At 37.1% G+C, this 16143-nt stretch overlaps 1 protein-coding gene across 2 annotated transcripts in view; it reads left to right on the top strand.

Moving 5' to 3' along the window:
* Positions 1–16143, top strand: part of CSMD3 (CUB and Sushi multiple domains 3) — a 1383361-nt gene that overhangs the window by 517272 nt on the left and 849946 nt on the right. The window lies entirely within an intron of this gene.

A 16143-nucleotide genomic window follows, 5' to 3' on the forward strand; every position in this document is an offset into this window, starting at 1 on the left:
TACCACCCAATTTAAAATTACAAGTCTTTTCTTGGCGTTGATTCCTGCCCCCACTTGTATTATTTATTATAGTACTAGTCATCGCCTGAATCGGTTCAGTCGCTCAGTTCTCTCTGACTCTTTGTGACCCAATGAACTGCAGAACACCAGGCATCCCTGTCCATCACAAACTCCTGGAGTCCACCCAAACCCATGTCCATTGAGTGGATGCCATCCAGTCATCTCATCCTCTGTCGACCCCTTCTCTTCCTGCCCTTGATCTTTCCCACCATCAGGGTCTTTTCAAATGAGTCATCTTGTCGCATCAGGTGGCCAATGTATTGGAGTTTCAGCTTCAACATCAGTCCTTCCAATGAACACACAGGACTGATCTCCTTTAGGTTGGACTGGTTGGATAGCCTTGCAGTCCAAGGGACTCTCAAGAGTCTTCTCCAACATCACAGTTCAAAAGCATCAATTCTTCTGTGCTCAGCTTTCTTTATAGTCCAACTCTCACATCCATACATGACCACTGGAAAAACCATAGCCTTGACTAGACAGACCTTTGTTGTCTAAGTAATGTCTCTGCTTTTTAATATGCTGTCTAGGCTGGTCATAACTTTCCTTTAAAGAAGTAAGTGTCTTTTAATTTCATGGCTGCAGTCACCATCTGCAGTGATTTTGGAGCCCCCCAAAATAAAGTCAGCCACTATTTCCACTGTTTCTCCAACTGTTTGCCATGAAGTGATGGGACTGGATGCTATAATCTTCGTTTTCTGAATGTTGAGCTTTAAGCCAACTTTTTCACTCTCCTCTTTCACTTTTGTAAAGAGGCTCTTTAGTTCTTCTTCATGTTCTGCCATAGCGGTGGTGTCATCTGCACATCTGAGGTTATTGATATTTCTCCTGGCAATTTTGATGCCAGCTTGTGCTTCCTCCAGCCCAGCGTTTCTCATTATGTACTCTGCATATAAGTTAAATAAGCAGGGTGACAATATACAGCCTTGACATACTCCTTTTCCTATTTGGAACCAGTCTGTTGTTCCATGTTTAGTTCTGTTGCTTCTTGACCTGCATACAGATTTCTCAAGAGGCAGGTCAGGTGGTCTGGTATTCCCATCTCTTTCAGAATTTTCCAGTTTATTGTGATTCACACAGTCAAAGGCTTTGGCATAGTCAATAAAGCAGAAACAAATGTTCTTTTTCTGGAACTCTCTTGCTTTTTCGATGATCCTGCAGATGTTGGCAATTTGTTCTCTGGTTCCTCTGCCTTTTCTAAAACCAGCTTGAACATTTGGAAGTTCATGGCTCATGTATTGCTGAAGCCTGGCTTAGAGAATTTTAAATATTACTTTACTAGCGTGGTAGATGAGTGCAATTGTGTGATAGTTTGAGCATTCTTTGTAATTGCCTTTCTTTGGGATTGGAATGGAAACTGACCTTTTCCAGGCCTGTGGCCACTGCTGAGTTTTCCAAATTTGCTGGCATATTGAGTGCAGCACTTTCACAGTATCATCTTTCAGGATTTGAACTAGCTCAACTGGAATTCCATCGCCTCCACTAGGTTTGTTCGTAGTGATGCTTCCTTCCTAAGGCACACTTGACTTCACATTCCAGGAGTTGTGGCTCTAGATGAGTGATCCCACCATCTTGATTATCTGGGTCGTGAAGAGCTTTTTTGTACAGTTCTGTGTATTCTTGCCACCTCTTCTTAATATCTTCTGCTTCTATTAGGTTCCTACCATTTCTGTCCTTTATCGAGCCCATCTTTGCATGAAATGTTCCCTTGGTATCTCTAATTTTCTTGAAGAGATTTCTAGTCTTTCCCATTCTATTGTTTTCCTCTATTTCTTTGCACTGATTGCTGAGGAAGGCTTTCTTATATCTCCTTGCTATTCTTTGGAACTCTGCATTCAAATGGGTATATCTTTCCTTTTCTTCTTTTCTTTTCACTTCCCTTTTTTTCACAGCTATTTGTAAAGCCTCCTTAGATAGCCATTTTAATTTTTTGTATTTCTTTTTCTTGGGGATGGTCTTAACTCCTGTCTCCTGTCCCCTGAATATGAGCTTACTGAAGATAGAGATGTCATGTACGGATGTGAGACCATAAAGAAAGCTGAGCGCTGAAGAATTAGTGCTTTTGAATAAGTTTCTTGGACTGCAAGGTGATCCAACCAGTCAGTCCTAAAGGATATCAGTCCTGAATATTCTTTGCAAGGGCTGATGCTGAAGCTGAAACCCCAGTACTTTGGCCACCTGATGGAACTGACCCATTGGAAAAGACCTCGGTGCTGGGAAAGATTGAAGGCAGGAGAAGGGGCCGACAGAGGATGAGATTGTGGGACGGCATCACCGCCTTAATGGACATGAGTTTGAGTAAGCTCCTGGAGTTGGTAATGGACTGGGAAGGCTGGCGTGCTATAGTTCATGGGGTTGGAAAGAGTTGGACACGACTGAGCAACTGAACTGAACTGAACTGAATTGAAAGATAGGGATATTCGGCTATTTCCTGCACTGCTGCTGCTGCTGCTGCACTACTATATGCCAAATAACTAGACAGATTCTTGACATTAGTATGTGCACAGTAAATAGGATTGGTAACAAAGAGGTGAAATGTGAGTAGAACCCTAAAGGTACTTGTTTGAGTTATAAATATAAAGTGAAGATGTAAAAACAGATTTTGTAAATAGTGGTTTCAGGAAATACAGCTAAGAGGAAACAGAGATATGTAAAGGTGGATGGAAGTGAAATGTAGCATCAGGATAAGGTTTTACTTTATTTTATTTTTTTTGTTTTTTAACATTGGTAACTGAGTATATTTCTATAATTATGTAAATAACCATAAAGAATAAGATAAGAATTTCCTTCGTGGTCCACTGGTTAAGACTCCATTCTTTCAATCCAGAGGGTGTGGGTTCTATCTCTGCTTGGAGAATTAAGAGCCACATGTCTTTCAGCATGGTTAAAAAAAAAAAAAAAAGATAAATATATGGTGCAAGAAGGCAAAGAATGTAACCCAAAACTAATGTTTTAGATATGTCATAGGATGTAATCCAGAAAACAAATGGATAGATTTTTTTGGTTTACTCCTTTTTTTTTTTTTTGTCATTCCTTGATATAAAGAAGGATAATTCTTCCATAATAGGAGAAAGAGGGCAATTATTTACTGAATAAATATCATTAAAAATGCTTCTTTATTTAAATTATTCTCAAGGAATGAGAGCTAAACTCAGGCTGTCTTTCATATTGGAGTTAGTCACACATTTCAATATTCTAAAAAAATTAAAATTTTAATTATTTTAATGTATAAAATCATTTATAAGAATGGAAGAAAAGATAAATGTGCATAATCTCCTGTTTACCAGTGTGACTACTGCCCCAAATAAAAGCAGTAGGTGAGAAAATTAGGAAAGAAGTCCTAGATAAAATGGAACGAATAAAGAAAACAAATTTTAATATGAGTCTCTTTATTCTAAATCCCATTCTCTAATATACTTCACTATGTACTTTACTTAAAACTTTTTGTGTGTGGGTATTATAATATTTAGTTAAATATTTCTGTACAAATTTGCAAGAAATGGCATTACATAAGTTTTTAAAAGAAGGCATACAGGGTTTCGGAAATACATTTTACTCCTATATGGTTAGTTTTGCCATTTTCTGATAAATAAAATGACAGGAGCAATTCAATATAGGCATCAAAGTATTAAACTTGTAAAGCATCTTCAGTTGATTAGTATTTTATCTTCTGAAAATGTCAAATGCTATAAAATAAAAAATAAGTTCAGATATGATATCCCATTGAGCATCAAATTGCCATTTTTACATTTTGAGATTCTGATATAATTATTCTGCAGTCTATAAGTTTCCTAGCCAATAAATATCTGCCACATGATTGTTAGCTATTATTCAGAATTCATACAACAGAGTTTTATACAACTATATCTCATTGAGAGAGTTACATGATGAAAACAGATAGTTATCAAATAATCAAATCATTAGTGCACATTATAACTTTGAGTTAAATTTTGGGTGAAACATGTTCAAGAGTAAATAATTTAGAAATTGAGTTTTTAATTAATAAAAATGTTTAAAATGTGTAACAAGTTTGTTGAAGAGATGGAATCTATCTTAAAAAAGTGTGAAATAATCTTGTTCTTTTCCATTACTACCTTTAAATGCATTCTATCAAGTTTTTCTTTTCATCATTAGCACTGAACATTGCTTTTCTGCTGGGCACTGTGTCAAACATTTTATTTACTATATTCCATTATATCCTTGCAACGTATGATGTAGTGGTTTTCTTTTCTCCATTTTTACAAACTAAGAATTATAAGATTCATGGTTACTAATCAATTTCATGATTTGTCCAGCGAACAACCTTCGGTGTGGGGATTTGTAGCCAGGTCTGTCTGACTTCACAGGGTATGTATGGTCTTACCCGTTATAGTACAGCTGTAAGAGAGGAGCAAAGTGCTTCCATCAGAGACCACTGCTGTTATATATTACACTATCATCCCTGTCTTGATTGACTTATTTCAGTATATAGAACTATGGTTACATTGGCTCTAAATTTAAAGAGTAAATTTATCTTTTTGACTTGAGTTAATCTCTATCCCAAAGTTCATCTCATTTTTTTTCAAAGGCTGCTAAGGTATACAGTATGTGTACACACTTATGCAGATTCCTTCATAACTGTTATCTTCTATCTAAAGCTATTTGATATTTTTCACCCATTATGTGAAATAGCTTTTCTTCTTAAAACCCTTTTTGAAATATCTAAGTGACAGTCATTACAAAAAGCTACTTACTTATTTTCGGTAAGTGTGTCCCTCATTACTTAAACTGCTATTGATTTATTTCCTATGATATCTGAGTTAAAGTTTGGTATTTCCTTGTTTGTGCCTATGTATGTCTCTCAGAACAACTAAGGCTTTCAGTTCAGTTCAGTTCAGTCACTCAGTCATGTCCGACTCTTTGCGACCCCATGAATCACAGCACTTCAGGCCCCCTCGTCCATCACCAACTCCCGGAGTTTACTCAAACTCATGTCCATTGAGTCGCTGATGCCATCTAGCCATCTCATCCTCTGTCGTCCCCTTCTCCTCCTGCCTGCAGTCCCTCCCAGCATCAGGGTCTTTTCCAATGAGTCAACTTTGTGCATGAGGTGGCCAAAGTATTGGAGTTTCAGGGTTAGTATCAGTCCTTCCAATGAACACCCAGGACTGATTTCCTTTAGAATGGACTGGTTGGATCTCCTTGCAGCCCAAGGGACTCTCAAGAGTCTTTTCCAACACCACAGTTCAAAAGCATCAATTCTTCGGTGCTCAGCTTTCTTCACAGTCCAATTCTCACATCCATACATGACCACTGGAAAAACCATAGACTTGACTAGACGAACCTTTGTTGGCAAAGTAATGTCTCTGCTTTTGAATATGCTATCTAGGTTGGTTATAACTTTCCTTCCAAGGAGTAAACGTCTTTTAATTTCATGGCTGCAGTCACCATCTGCAGTGATTTTGGAGCCCCCCCAAAATAAAGTCTGACACAGTTTCCACTGTTTCCCCATCTATTTCCCATGATGTGAGGGGACTGGATGCCATAACCTTAGTTTTCTGAATGTTGACCTTTAAGCCACCTTTTTTACTCTCCTCTTTCACTTTCATCAAGAGGCTTTTTAGTTCCTCTTCATTTTCTACCATAAGGGTGGTGTCATCTGCATATCTGAGGTTATTGATATTTCTCCCGGCAATCTTGATTCCAGCTTGTGTTTCTTCCAGCCAGCGTTTCTCATGATGTATTCTGCATATAAGTTAAATAAGCAGGGTGACAATATACAGCCTTGACATACTCCTTTTCCTATTTGGAACTAGTCTGTTGTTCCATGTCCAGTTCTAACTGTTGCTTCCTGACATGCATATAGGTTTCTCAAGAGGCAGATCAGGTGGTCTGGTATGCCCATCTCTTTCAGAATCTAATGCAAAGAAATAGAGGAAAGAACAGAATGCGAAAGACTAGAGCTCTCTTCATGAAAATTAGAGACACCAAGGCAACATTTCATGCAAAAATAGGCACATAAAGGACAGAAATGGTATGGACCTAACAGTAGCAGAAAATATTAAGAAGAGGTGGCAAGAATACACAGAACTGTACAAAAAAGATCTTCACAACCAAGATAATCTCGATGGTGTGATCACTCACCTAAAGCCAGACATCCTGGAATGTGAAGTCAAGTGGGCCTTAGAACGCATCACTACTAACAAAGCTAGTGGAGGTGATGGAATTCCAGTTGAGCTATTTCAAATCCTGAAAGATGATGCTGTGAAAGTGCTGTACTCAATATGCCAGCAAATTTGGAAAACTCAGCAGTGGCCACAGGCCTGGAAAAGGTCAGTTTTGATTCCAATCCCAAAGGATGGCTATTCCAAAAAATGCTTAAACTACCGCACAATTGCACTCATCTAACACGCCCTGGTGGGCTGCCGTCTATGGGGTCGCATAGAGTCAGACACGACTGAAGCGATTTAGCAGCAGCAGCAGCAGCAACATGCTAGTAAAATAATGCTCAAAATTCTCCAAGCTGGGCTTCAGCAATACGTGAATTGTGAACTTCCGCATGTTCAAGCTGGTTTTAGAAAAGGCAGAGGAACCAGAGATCAAATTGTCAACATCCACTGGATCATGGAAAAAGCAGAAGAGTTCCAGAAAAAACGAAATAATTACACACCTTCAAACTATTCTTTCTTCTCATAGACTTCATTAAATTAGATCCTGAACCTCATAAAGTAGACGAGCAACGTAAACTGTCCTGTCTCTCAAAGGAGACAACATATTTTTAATTATATCTTTCTGAGATTAGTAAGAATAGCTGAAAATATGCTCTTCTAAATCAGATATAAAAAAATTCATGAAACAATTGAAATTACATTTTATAATTCTTATCACATGAATAGAATTTCAGTATTAGAAATGTTAAGAATGTGAAAATAACAAGTCTTCTCCTTTTCATTTAACTATTTCTACTTCCATTCTTATGATTTTATAAAATGTTATATGAATTAGACTGAGTCATGGTTACATAAGTTGCTTTGGTTATTTATTTAGGGGACCTTAAATTTTTTAAAGTTTATATACTTAAATTCCTCAGTCACTTCAAATTTCTTAATACAAAATTTAATTAGATATTCCTCATACCTCTAAATGATACTTAAACTTAGAAATAAGAGATAAAAGCTAAAAGATGTGACATGTTATGGTTTCTGGGTGTTCAAAGAATAACAAATGACTGTTTCAAACTGCTTAATATCTTCATGTTACCCTTTATAGATTTCTCCTTTGCCAACTCCTGTCATATTATTTTCACCAAAACTTAACTAGCTGTCAGTTTCTTTATTTTTTCATCAGTTTTCATCTTTTAGTATGTTTTTTTCTCAACCTCAGCTGCTCCCTCTTATTGGCTGCCTACATCTCTTAAATGCAGTTTTCCCATATTTTTCTTATATAGCAATTCAGATGTGATCTGTCTCTTTCCCCATCTTCCCTTGAGTCTAACTAATTGGTAGAAATCTTGTATCTCCTTTCCCAACCCAGGGATCGAACCCGTTTCTCTCACTGCAGTGATTCTTTACCATCTGAACCACCAAAGACACCAATGAATACTGGAGTGGGTAGCCTATCCTTTCTCCAGAGGATCTTCTGGACCCAGGAATTGAACTGGGGTCCCTTGCGTTGTAGGTAGATTCTTTACCAGCTGAACTACCAGGAAAACCCCAGTGGAAAATGTTTGTCTTATTAACCATCAGACTGAGAATAGTGCCCTCAAAATTATAAACATAGATATCTACCTTTTATATGAGTGTATATAAAAATTTTATTTATTAATTTTTGAGGGATATTTTATACCAATTATATTTTAAGTATTTCCAGACTTCTACAAATATATTTTTCCAAATATAAAAATAAAATTACTACTGGTGATATGTAGTTATTATTATTTTTAATTGACAAGAACACTATTACTCTGAATTTGGGACTATTTTGAGTTGCTTAAGCATTAATATTAAGTATTCTAATTTTTAAATAAACATTATTTATATGCATAAGTGTATTGTTTCTACATTTATCAGTAGTATAATGTGAAGAAGGGGTGGGTGTGAAGATGTAGGGTGTCAGTGTAGTATATAGAAGAAAGAGCATTTACTGAAACTCATGAAATTCTTAGCCCTTAGAATCTCATTATTTATCATTTATAAAACAAAAACAATTTCTAACATATATGGTATTTTTAAAAGCATCTGTCACAGTACTTGACCATTTTAAACATGAGGGTTTACATCTAATTTAACTAATTTCCTGTATTATTATTTTTCATGAAAAAGATGGACAAAATAACTGTATTTTTTCTTTATTGTATTTATTATCTTCATTGGAGTAATAATAATGAGGTATATGCCTATGATTTTTTCCAGTTTTCAGCTGCCTTTTGCATCCAGTTTTTCTTTACAATTCCCTTTCTGCTTGTAACTAGAAGAATACATACTCATTGAGTTGTAAATATCAGATGAATATCTAGGACATTATTTCACATATGCAGATTGTGCTTTTAAAATTCCATGACAGGTTTAACCAGCACACTCACATATTTGTAGTTTTTATTTAGAATAAGTTAGATAAGTATTATCTAATTTAAAATTAATTTTAATTATCCCATGATCATTGGCTTATTGTTGAGTCATCTCATTGTCTCTAGTCATTAAGAAATATTACTCTATCCTTTATATGTGCTCTGCTGCTGCTACTGCTGCTGCTAAGTCGCTTCAGTCGTGTCCGACTGTGCGACCCCAGAGATGGCAGCCCAACAGGTGCCCCCGTCCCTGGGATTCTCCAGGCAAGAACACTGGAGTGGGTTGCCATTTCCTTCTCCAATACATGAAAGTGAAAAGTGAAAGTGAAGTCGCTCAGTCGTGTCTGACTCTTAGCAAACCCATGGACCACAGCCTACCAGGGTCCTCCATCCATGGGATTTTCCAGGCAAGAGTACTGGAGTGGGTTGCCATTGCCTTCTCCCTAGACTTCTCTTTGTTCTGTCCTCTGATTCTATTGCCTCTCTATAATCTATCATCTATATGAAACTTCAGTGATTAAAAAAAAAAAAAGCATGTCAAACTCAAAACCTCACCATGGCTTCCCAGCACAATTATTTAAAACCTTCGTTAATATAGCTGACTACATGTTCAGCCCTTGCCTGTATCAACAAACTCATCTCTATGCTTCTCCTCCTGCTTCTTACTTAGTGACATTGACTTTCTGGAAATTTTATCCTCCATCCTTCATGTGGTTGACTCCTTCTTGTCTTTTATGTCATAATATAAATATCCTCTTCTCAAAGAGGGTTTCATTGAACAGGTACAAGGTACTCTCTTTTATGCCACTTTAAAATTTTCTTCAGTTCACTATTGGACATTTCTTTTATTTGTAAATTTATAGGTTTATTGTATCTCTTTTCCTTAAAAAAAATGTAAGTTCCATGAAAGAAATATGGAGTATGCTTTTTCCTTTTATATTCTCAGCATAATAATACCTAGCACATGGTAACAGTCATTAAATATCTGCTGAATGAATCAATGAAGGAATGTAGTCTCCTTGTTAGATATATTAGCTCATTTTCTTAATTCAAGAGATACCACATCTCCTGTCATTCTGTAGAATACCCTAGTTATCATTTTCTTTTTATGTCCCATTTAGCCTTGGCATCGTTCTCATTCCTTAAATCTTGAAGATGAATACCTTGCATATACTTTGCCAGCACATATGATAGGCTTTAAGGGTCATGGAAAAAAAGCATTATTCACTGTCACATTTGTGCCAGTTATGCTGGTGTCTTCCCTGCTGCTCACAGCATCTGTTTCTTTCAGGGACTGTGCTGCTCAACTTTTAGCATTCTCATCATTTTATCTGTTATTTTTTTGGAACATTGGTTTCAATTAGCCATTTGGATATTTTTTAAGTCTCAATGCTCATTATACTTTCCATATCATCCCAGACAGTTCCTCATTCTGCATGGATCTGCTCTTGGCTCTTAATATGGGCTCTCTATTCTGACATATTTACATTTCAGCCTTTGCAAATGTGAACTCTGGTGCAAAAGCTCTGTAGTAGATATTTTTAAACTTTCTCATCTCTGGAATGTTTTAGTGGGAAAAGAAGCCAGAAAACCCACCTCATTTTCTTCCACATGCCACTTTGTCATGTATTTCTTGTCAGAGCAGCAAACTACTACCATAATCAACTTCTGAACACATGTGCATGTGTACACATACATGAAAATGCACACACATGCATGTCAATAGCAAAGTGATTTGTTTAAATCAACTCTTTTTATACTAATTACTTAGAATAAATTAACAAATAATATTTAGACTTCATAAAATGGTACGCAAATCCCTCATTTCCTACTATTTATTAACATTCTCTCATGCCTTCTTAGGTATTACCATCTTTTCCATGTCTGAGGTTCTTTGCCATTTTCTCTGAGTAGAAAAGTGTGCCCTCAAGTCTTCCTGTGACAGGATTTTTTTTTTCTCCATCAATAAGGAGTTAGAACAAAAATCTCCTTTTTAGAGAGGATAAGTCAATTGAATTAGGCTACTTTTAACAACCTAGGTATTCTGTACTGTGTTTGTGCCTTCATGGTACTAACATTGCTGAAATCACTATGTGTATGTGTACTTTCGTGATATCTCTTCCCTTCCTTTGATCATTTTAGCAATCAGAGGGATGCCTGGAATGTATTAAATGTCTAGCACAGTTTGTAGGAGGAAAGAAAGAATATAGAAACCATATTAAGAGAGAAAGGGAAGGAGCAAGGAAGGGAGGAAAAGGAGTTGGGGTAGAGAGAGAAACAGAGAGAGAGACAAAATGTCAAGTGAGTAACATTAAAATAAGTGTATTATTTAAATTAAAATTTCTAGTCTCATAGATTTATAGAGCTGGAAGGACAGTAAAAACCTTATATAGCCCAGTAATTCCTTTTGGAGATTCTCTGGAATCACATCGTCGTGATTATGTGCGTCGTGAAGATATTTTTGTGTAGTTCTGTGTATTCTTGCCACCTCTTCTTAATATCCTCTGCTTCTGTTAGGTCCATAGCATTTCTGTCCTTTATGTGCCTATCTTTTCATGAAATATTCCCTTGGTGTCTCAAATTTTATTGAAGAGATCTTTAGTCTTTCCCATTCTATTGTTTTCCTCTATTTCTTTGCATTGATCGCTGAGGAAGGCTTTCTTATCTCTCCTTGCTATTCTTTGGAACTCTGCGTTCAGATGCTTATATCTTTCCTTTTCTCCTTTGCTTTTCACTTCTCTTCTTTTGACAGCTATTGGTAAGGCCTCCTCGGACAGTCATTTTGCTTTTTTCCATTTCTTTTCCCTGATCCCTGTCTGATCCCTGTCTCCTGTACAATGTCATGAAGCTCTGTCCATAGTTCATCAGGCACTCAGTCTATCAGGTCTAGTCCCTTAAATCTATTTCTTGCTTCCACTGTGTAATCGTAAAGGATTTGATTTAGGTCATACCTGAATGGTCTAGTGGTTTTCCCTACTTTCTTCAAATTATGTCTGAATTTGGTGATAAGGAGTTCATGATCTGAGCCACAGTCAGCTCCCTGTCTTGTTTTTGCTCACTGTATAGAGCTTCTCCATCTTTGGCTGCAAAGAATATAATCAGTCTGATTTCAGTGTTGACCATCTGGTGATGTCCATGTGTAGAGTCTTTTCTTGTGTTGTTGGAAGAGGGTGTTTGCTATGACCAGTGTGTTGTCTTGGCCACTCTATTAGCCTTTGCCATGCTTCATTCCATACTCCAAGGCCAAATTTGCCTGTTACCCCAGGTGCTTTTTGACTTCCTACTTTTGCATTCCAGTCCCCTGTAATGAAAAGGACATCTCTTTTTGGGTGTTAGTTCTAAAAGGTCTTGTAGGTCTTCATAGAATTGTTCAACTTCAGCTTCTTCAGCATTACTGGTAGGGGCATAGGCTTGGATTACCGTGATACTGAGTGGTTTGCCTTGGAAACAAATGGAGATCACTGTCATTTTTGAGACTGCATCCAAGTACTGCATTTTGGACTCTTTTGTTGACCATGATGGCTACTCCATTTCTTCTAAGGGATTCCTGCCCATGGTAGTAGATATAATGGTCATCTGAGTTAAATTGACCCATTCCGGTTCTTGGTTTTAGAAAAGGCAGAGGAACCAGAGATCAAATTGCCAACATCTGCAAGATCATCGAAAAAGCAAGAGAGTTCCAGAAACATCTATTTCTGCTTTATTGACTATACCAAAGCCTTTGACTGTATGGATCACAATAAACTGTGGAAAATTCTGAAAGAGATGGGAATACCAGACCACCTGACCTGCCTCTTGAGAAACCTATATGCAGGTCAGGAAGCAACAGGTAGAACTGGACATGGAGAAACAGACTGGTTCCAAATAGGAAAAGTAGTATGTCAAGGCTGTATATTGTCACCTTGCTTATTTAACTTATATGCAGAGTACATCATGAGAAAAGCTGGGTTGGAAGAAGCACAAGCTGGCATCAAGATTGCCAGGATAAACATCAATAACCTCAGATATGCAGATGATACCACCCTTATAGCAGAAAGTGAAGAGGAACTAAAAAGCCTCTTTATGAAAGTGAAAGAGAAGAGTGAAAAAAGATGGCTTAAAGCTGAACATTCAGAAAACTAAGATCATGGCATTTGGTCCTCTCACATCATGGGAAATAGATGGGGAAACAGTGGAAACGGTGGCAGACTTTATTTTTTTTGGTTCCAAAATCACCGCAGATGGTGACTGCAGCCATGAAATTAAAAGACGCTTACTCCTTGGAAAAAAAGCTATGACCAACTTAGATAGCATATTAAAAAGCAGAGACATTACTTGGCCAACAAAGGTCCGTGTAGTCAAGGTTATGGTTTTTCCGGGGGTCATGTATGGATCTGAGAGTTGGACTGTGAAGAAAGCTGAGTGCAGAAGAATCGATGCTTTTGAATTGTGTTGTTGTAGAAGACTCTTGGGAGCCCCTTGGACTGCAAGGAGATCCAACCAGTCCATCCTAAAGGCGATCAATCCTGAGTGTTCATTGGAAGGACTGATGCTGAAGCTGAAACTCCAATACTTTGGCCACCTCATGTGAAGAGTTGACTCATTGGAAAAATCTCTGATGCTGGGAGGTATTGGGGGCTGGAGGAGAAGGGAACGACAGAGGATGAGATGGCTAGATGGCATCACCAACTCGATGGACGTGAGTTTGAGTGAACTCCGGGAGTTGGTGATGGACAGGGAAGCCTGGCTTGCTGCGATTCATGGGGATGCAAAGAGTCGGATCTGACTGACTGAACTGACTGACTGACTGACAATGAGATAACCATAAAGATAAGTTTGGGTGGACTCTGGGAGCTGGTGATGGACAGGGAGCCCTGGTGTGAAGCGATTCGTTGCGTCCCAAAGAGTTGGACATGACTGAGCGACTGTTCTAAACTGATACATATAACACAGTTTGTCTGAATCACTTTTCTTTGTCTTCACCTTGAAAATTGTTGTTCATCTTTCTGCTGTCAATATCATTTATTTCCTTCAGAAAACTTCTCTTTAGTAAGTCACCCCCAAGACCGATTTAGTGCTTCTATTATATATTCTATTATAATTTCAAATCAAATTCTACATTTTGCATATTTTGTCAATTATGTTTACACAGCCTGTAAAAGCCACTCCAAGTGTTAGAGGCTTAAATCAGCAATGCTTTACTTTTACTCACAATTCTCTTAGTTTGCAAGCTATTTCTGGACTCAAGTATATATTTGCAATAAGCTGGAGGGTTTCATGTACTGCAAGGTCTGATATGGCCTCACTCATGGAAGTGACTCAGTATTGTCATTGGGGCACTTTGGTTCTCCTTCTTATTCCTTTTATTTTCTGGTAGACAAGTCAGAGTTCTTTCTATGGTAGTCTCATAAGAGTGTAAAGGTGGAAGCTACAAAGACTTGTGGAACTAATATATGATAATTCACATGATAATCATCTGCTGTGCTCTGCTGGTCATTGTAATTAGGAAGACCAGTTAGATCCAGTGGCATAGGGAAATAGACTGTCTCTAGCTGCAAACAGTTCCAAAGAATGGCCGCCTTAAATCTAGCACACCAACAAAATGCAGTCACATTTTATTGATTTTTCTTGTTTGTTTGCTCTTATGTTTATATTCTCTCTCTCACTCATCATTGCATGCTAGCATTAACTAATGGCTAGCAGCTCAGTATATATGTGTTCATTGAATTAATCAAAGTTAGTGACCCTACTGGTATGATTTTAATTTTTATTCCCTAAATTGAATTCAGATATGTAAATTTCACTTTCAAAATGTAGTATTACCTGGAATGTAAATACATATATATTACTTCACAGATATATAGTGCACAAGAGACCATGCCACATATTTATAGAGAAAAAAGTGAAATTCTTGAGTTCTAAGTGAATAGGAAGCAGTATATCATGAAGACTAAGAATACAAGCTAGTAAATCTGACAGTCTGAATAAAAGTGCTGGATGTATCAAGTCTTTTATTTTTATTTCCTATTCTTTCATTTTTATTGAGGTTTTAGCTCAAATGTCACTTTGCATTTTAGTGCTAGCTATTATATTAATCTGTTCATTCTTCATCTCTTCCCCTTGAATGTATTCATTCTTAGGAAACATACTGTATGTACTATTCACCTCTGAATCATTCAATGCCTGATGTAGACTGGCACTTAGTATATTCTTATTAGATAAATACCTGAAAGAATGAATGATTTAAGATAAACAACTTGAGTTAATACAGGAATGAATGCCCTTAATCAGGTTATCTCAGACTGTATTGATTTTAATTGTATCTATTGAATATGATTTTACAAAGATTAAATGAAAATTATTTATCATGGAACTTGAAGAGAGTGATTTGTAATTGATAAGAGCTTGGAATCAGTGAGGAGTGGACTGGTTGATTCCTAGATCATAGGGGCAAAATTTCTCATAGTGAATTATCTACTCTCCATCAGTACTAAAATTTGTGTGAAACTGAGAGAAAAGATTTCTACTGTGGAATTTTCTGAAGATTAGAGAAGTCCTTACAGGTAAAAGTTCAGATTAAGAAAGTTATAGACACTTTGGTTTAATCCAGAGAGGGGAAAAAAAAAAAAAAGATCAAAACCTTGATCCAATTTAGCAACATATTAAGAAGTCATAGGGATAATAATACAAGTCTTATAAATATTAAGCAACAGATAATTTTCAAAGATAAGTGAACAGATAATTTTCAAAGATAAGTGAAATTAGATTACTAAGATATGTTATGAGGGGAAAAACTATAACAGTTAAAGGAGGAAAGAGTAATACAGAGGCAGTTTATGTCAAGCTGAAACTGGATTATTAAAAAACAACAAGACAGGGTATTGGATTGTATATATACATTTTCTGTATTTGAAAGTGAAACAAGTAGATGAAATTGGATTTATCCACAGGCTTGCATGAGCAAGAAATGTTGTTTTGTTCTCTTAAATTCAAATAAAATTGAGAGCCCCTGTTGGCCCTGATAGGAAGAGAGTTCTTTCCAGTTCACTGTGTGTGAAGGCAGAAAAAGCTTTGGCACCTTCTTCACTTGAGTTGCAGAAGAATCCACAGGGCATTTGTAGTGCTTGGACAATGGCACCTGTCATTATTATTCAAGCCTGAATTTCCCATGAAATCAGGTGATCCTGTGCTCACAAACCTGAGTAGGAATCTTAGCCAAAGGTGAGCATTCAGGTTCCTGGACTCTTCCACTTTCCTGAGATACCTCTAGGGGGTTGTGTATGCCATCTTCATTGCCTCCACTTGGCCCCCAACCTCTATCCAAGTCACTGCCTTTCTCTTATCACTTGATGTAATCACCTCAAAAATCCTAGACTGTTAGGAAACAAAAGCAATGAAATGATCTTAGATCACATTTCTCTTTAAGTCCTGCCAAACCATCCTTACTTCTAGCAAGGGTTTTGCAAGAGGGACCTGGAACAAGTCAGACTTCTGTTGGAGAAGGAGGATGGAGAAATACAGACATGATAGAAAATAAATAAATAACTTACGTGTTGATCAGA

This window comes from Ovis canadensis, chromosome 9, assembly GCF_042477335.2.
Source record: "Ovis canadensis isolate MfBH-ARS-UI-01 breed Bighorn chromosome 9, ARS-UI_OviCan_v2, whole genome shotgun sequence".
Taxonomy (NCBI): Eukaryota; Metazoa; Chordata; class Mammalia; order Artiodactyla; family Bovidae; genus Ovis; species Ovis canadensis.